Below are 6,237 nucleotides of genomic sequence, written 5' to 3'. Positions count from 1 at the left end.
GTACATAAGCTTTTTACTCTTGATGATACATGACACAAGTAGCAGTAGATCCGAAGATGCACCGTCCCGTGGGGGAAAAGGAACGTGTGCTTAGTGTCCTAGGTATACATGTATGTACATGTACACAATAGCGAGAGTTCCCAGATTGCCTAGAGTGCTCAACACCACAAGGATGGAGCATTACCACAAAGGCAGAAGAGAACAGAGACAGCCGGCTAGTTCATTGTTGTAACGCTGCGTTTCATGCACATAGCAAAGCTAAGGCAATCCTCAGACAACCAGTGACTCGGTTTATGTACATGTACATGTATGTTTGAAAGTTCTCACCCAAACCTATTACATGTATGTACAGTGAAACCTCGTTAGGAAGAACACTGATAAGACAAATGTTTGCCTAAGAAGAACTATTATTCGTAACTGTATTGGATAAAACCCTGTGTATTCACTGGGTTAAACATATGGATAAGAAGAACTCCCGTTATTGCGAACAAATATCATCGGTCCCTTGATGTTCGTCCTAAAGAGGTTTGACTGTACTTCATTATTGGGCAATACGAGCACCCGTTCCCCGGACAATGTCCATGCTAGGAAATGTTTGTCCGAGTACGTAATTCATTCATCTTGGGCACCCTGTAAGAAGACCTTAGGGTCTGTTGGGAATGCCCACGTAAAAATAATAAAATACAATACAAATACAGTACGTGCTATGTGAGTTGTACTGTAGTGGTGGTATTACCAGACCTATCCACCCAGTCCCCTTGCGAGTTGGGTAGGCTAGAGTCGATCACAATAGTATTACGTGTACCAAGCCACGCAAGACCTTGGCTTACATTACATGAAGGTTTCATGCAGCCACGGGCCTCGCTACCTTTAACAGCTGGATGCCTTGGAGGTTTGTCAAGATGACAGGATCTGGATCTTCACACCTGCCTGGTGTGCTGATAGGGATCGTGCACACGTGCACTCCGTTGACATTGACATTGATCTATTGTCGTATTGACTACCTTGTGACAGCTGCTACATAATAACTCCAATACACAGCAGTCAGCATAAACATAGCAGACGATTAGCGTGATTGTCCTTTGCTAATTAGCACAACAACAACAGCGGTATCATAGCATAGCAGTCATTGAAGAAAAATCAGAAAAGTTCCCAATGCAAAATGCACTGAATCATATTATTATTATTATTATTTATTCATATTTTACTAGGGCAGTCCCCACAGACCTATGGTCTTCTTACAGGGTGCCCTAGCCACGTGAAGATAGCGGAGCGAAATGCAGCAGGTAGGGATATGGTGCGAATCGCGGCAGGGAGGGCGTTCCATCGGTCAGCTCCAAGATAAGATACAGAGTGATAGCCAAAATACAATCTGGCATGGGGCAGTACCAGGCCGAGCAATTCCTGAGAACGGGTAATTCTAGCAGTGCGGGATAATGAGACAGCACGAGGAGTGAAAAGTCGGCAAAGTAGGGGACTAGCACGAGCATTTATGCATCTATGTAGAAACACATAGAGGTTGGCAGCATAGCGAATATTTAACGGTGTTAGGTGCTGTCTAGCTAAGATGGGTTGGATGGAGGCAGAGGGAGGGAAGCCAAAGACAGTGCGGATCGCCCGATTCGCGATGCTAATAAGAGCGTTATAGGTGGTCTGTCGCAGGCAGTGCACGTACGCATTGCTCGCGTACTCCAGGGTAGATTGGACAAATGCAAGATAGAAAGTTCGCTTGGCTCTAGCACTGAGAAGGTGGCGACAACGGCGAAATGCATTGACCTTGGCATTAACTTTACTTCTAATGTGACTTACTTGCTGTTGAAACGACAGATGCTCATCTATGATGATGCCCAGGTACTTGGCTTGCTGCGATTGCTGTATACGGCTGTTGCAAAACTGTAGGGCACAGTCTGCATGTACATTGGGTTTCCGTAGCAGCAGGAATTGCGTCTTGGATGGGTTCAGCTGTAGTCCATGGGCCTCCAGAAAGCTGCTCACACGGGTCAGATCATGTTCCAAGGTCTGTGTGGCAGTGGAAGGGGACGGGTCGGCAGCGTAGATGTTGGTGTCATCTGCATACAGGAGGCAGAGGAATGACTGTAGGCAGGCTGGTAGGCGCCTGGTGTACACCGTGAACAGTGCCGGTCCCAGGACAGAGCCCTGAGGGACACCGCGATTGGCCGTGTACGGGGTTCCAGGTGGTTGACGGAGGCATTTCACTTGCTGTGGTCGGCTGGACAGATAGCTGGAGAACCATTGCAGAACAGTGCCTCCTACTCCACAGCGCTGCAGCTCCAGAAGGAGCTCGCCATGCAGGACACAGTCAAAGGCTTTGCTGAGGTCGAGGAATGCTACAGCAACCACGTTGCCAGAGTCCAGGGACCGCTGCCAACTGTCAATGCATAGCGCCAGTGCGTCACCGCATGAATGACAGGAGCGATAGGCGAACTGTTCGTCAGGTATAACATCACCTGCAGAGACCATGAACTGCCGGAACTGGTCGTAGACGATTCTTTCTAGGACTTTGGAAACGATGGGAAGAAGGGAGATTGGTCTATAGTTTGTGGGAGCGTTTTTATCACCTTTCTTGAAGACTGGACATATTTGGGCAAGCTTGTATTGTTCGGGGAATACGCCAGTGGCAAGGGAGTTGTTATAGATTTCCGCCAAGGATGCAGCTAGATACTTGGAGGACGCACGCAGAAGTGAAGCAGCAATGTCGTCAGAGCCGGTGGCTTTCCATTCGTCTAGCTTGCATAACCGTCGTTCCACGTCAGTCGGGGACACTGGCCGAAATGTAGTGAATCCAGTTGCTTTGCTGGGGCCTAGGGGTAACTGTGACCCAGTGTTCAGTGTAGGATCGCTCACTTGAGCCGCAAATACTGCACTTAGGGCCGGAACGTCTACAGGTAGAGTCGTCGGTTGTTGCTTCCGACCTAAGAGGTGGTTCAGTACCTGCCACTGAGCTCGAGGGTTGAACCGACTCAAGAAAAATCTGTTGGTGAAGTACTCAGTTTGCAGTCTGCGCTGTAGAATTTGACACTCTCGTCGGGCAGCTCGGAAACATTGGCGAGCACTGTCACTGTCGCGATCCCGGAGCCACCGTCTGTGTAAGTACGCTTTCCGCTGATATAAACTTTGGAGGCCAGGCGTGACCCAGGGTTGTGGTGGTGGATGAGATGACAAGGTGACGCTACGTCGAGGGCAGTGCTGATCCACAGTTTGTAGAACAGCATCGCTCCATACAGTGCTAAGTTGGTCTACTGACATGTCACTGCAGTCCGTGGCTCTGAGAGATTGAAGGAAGTCCGGGCCAAACTCCTCAGCAGTAAGTTGTCTGACCGGCGGCGAGCGAATCTTGCGGTGATTGAGCAAGACACGGTGCGGTTGACTGCCAGCGAGTGCAAGGATGAGCGACACCAGGAAATGATCTGAAACGCCGTCTAGTGACTGGACAGCTACTGGTTTGAGTGTTACCTCACTAGGCAGAGTTTGAGAGACAAGGATTAGGTCCAGACAAGTGTTGCTTGGGGATCTAGTGGGTTCTAGCACTACATTGTGGAGGCTGAGTGTGTCACAGAGTTCACTAAGGTGGCGGTGTTGAGGGTGCCGCTCAGGAGCCAAAATGTTTACATTAAGATCACCAAGGAGGAACAGGGTCGCGTTACTACTACTGGTGGCGTGATCAGCCGAGTCTGCTAGGTTCTGCCAGAAGGATACAGGGGCAGTAGGTGGGCGGTAGACGCAACCAATGCACAATGAAGTATCAGTGTTTCCTGCGACCGTTAAGAACAGGGCCTCGACAGTTGTGCTGGGTATGCAGGATGAGACAGGTATGGTTTCACGAACGAAGAAACAAACTCCGCCGCCTCTTGTGCCTTGCCTGTCATGACGGTACAGTATGTAGCCAGGTATATTTAACAGGGTGTCTGAAATGCTACTGTCCAGCCAAGTTTCACTAACAGCAAGAACATCAACTGTACGGACGTTGGGTGCATGGAGAATGCTAGTAACATCTGGTAGCTTGTTTCTTATACTACAGATATTGATATGAGCAATACAAAAGGGATGGGTGGTGGAGCATGGGAGATTGGTGATAAATGTTGCATCAGGTAACTCACGTGGGGTTCGTAACTTCTTGAGTGACTGTGGAGATTGTGCCCGATCCTATTGCTGCTGCTGCTGTTCACGTTCAAGCAACCTGGTGATTTCACTGTCTGCCATGGCTGTGCCCTCGGGGTCCAGGATGGTGTCATACGGTAGGGAACAGCGTACGTGGAGCGCCCGGAGTCGTTTGTACACTGGGACGACTTTGGTGCGTGCTTGCTGCTGTGAGCGGGTCAGGTCATGGCTCACATACAAATTCCTTGAGCCCACCTTCAAGTCGAGGCGCCTACCGTACACGGCGGCCTTCGTGGCTCGCGTGGCAAGCTGTACGCGAACTGGTCTTGGTTTGTCAGGCTGCGCTGTTTGGTGGGCTCGAGTATCAGGTCAGCTTTGTCCTGTGTGGGCTGTATCAGATTGCTGTTCACTTCTCTATCTGTTGGATCTTTCTGCAAGTTCCTGGTGTAGTTGAATTATTTTTGTTTCACAACTGACTTCCTCAAGTACGGTGGCCACTGCTTTGCATGGCATTATATATGAAGAATTTCCTGTTTGTGTCGTGTGCATGTGCGTGGCCACGTGTGTGTGCCGTGTGCATACGCATGTTTGTGTATCTGTGTGCGGGGTAACGAGGCGGGGAGGGCTGGTATGTATCAGTGTGTTATTGCAGTATCATGGCTACATACAGTACATCGCCCGTGTGGTCATCATGTTTACCTTCGGGGTTGGGGTGGGGAGGGAACGGAAAAAGAACTGAAATTATCCATATAAAAACCGCTCTGTGAGCGGTTCTGAAAAACCTTCACTGGTACTGCCCCGTCGTAAAAGTAAGAAATTAGAACTGGCCCATTGTCCCCCCAAATGCGAACTGATCCACCTAAATCGCGAATGACCGGACCCGAACGCACCAGTAGCACGAGGTTCCTACCTGTGGATGCAGATGGGGACGTTGGTCCGGACTATAGGCCATGTACTGTACTAGCGTTAGGTGGTGTTACCATTTGATAATTGCTGTCCTGTGCCCTCCCGACCCGGCTCGTGCTACTGGTGCGTTCGGGTCCCGTCATTCGCGATTTAGGTGGATCAGTTCGCATTTGGGGGGACAATGGGCCAGTTCTAATTTCTTACTTTTACGACGGGGCAGTACCAGTGAAGGTTTTTCAGAACCGCTCACAGAGCGGTTTTTATATGGATAATTATTGTGTGGCCAAAAAAATTTCAAAATAAATTCTACTGTTTTCAAGTGTTTCGAGTCTGACTTCAATTTTGCCCAGATTTAACTGCTGGGATCGAAATTTCACCTTGTATTTACTTCAAGTGCCACCGATTACTACAATATACTGGGTGGAGCAACACTTACATTTCGCATGCTGCTACAGTTTCCGATCATCTCTGTACGGTAATAACAGTGGGCGCTATGACTTTATGATGCACACTCACTCACACGAGCACACACACGTCCACACACACACACACTCGCGCACACACACATGCACACACACACACACACACACCTTGAACCTTGAACCTTGAACGCCCATTGCCGTAGCAATGATAGCGATGGCTTCCTCACGCTGAGGCTCTTAACTCGAAATCTGCAGTATTGCGCATGCCGCTTGAGGTCACCAGGACGACGGAACACTCTGTCACAGCGGTAGTTGGGGCATGGGATGTCTGGGGCTTCCTTCTCGACCCTCTGTCGACAACACTGAAACCAGCTGGATCTCTCCTGCGCTGTGTCATACCAGTCCGCTTCAGGCAAACCGATGACAGCAAAGTCCGAGGACACAACATCCCGCCAGCGCTTCTTGGGACCATGTCGCGGGCGTCTGCAGGGCAGTTTGCCGAACAGCATCTGCTTGGGCAGCCGGGCCTCCTTCATCCGTGCAACATGACCAAGCCACCGCAAGTGGTGCTTCCTGATCACATCGGCGATTTCTAATTTAAAATTTCCCGGCATTTTCAGGTCACTATGGATACATTGACGCGTGCAACGTTTTCCCAGCACATTGTGAACTGGATCACGGTTTGCAAGTGATATCTTGGTCACACGCGTGCAAGTGTTTGCACATCATGCGAATAGCCTATACATCAGTAATAATAGAATGCTTTGCCTTACCGTGGACTTTTTCTGTG

The sequence above is a fragment of the Sycon ciliatum genome, chromosome 5, assembly GCF_964019385.1.
Source record: "Sycon ciliatum chromosome 5, ocSycCili1.1, whole genome shotgun sequence".
NCBI lineage: Eukaryota > Metazoa > Porifera > Calcarea > Leucosolenida > Sycettidae > Sycon > Sycon ciliatum.
Note: the sequence above shows the minus strand (reverse complement) of the source record.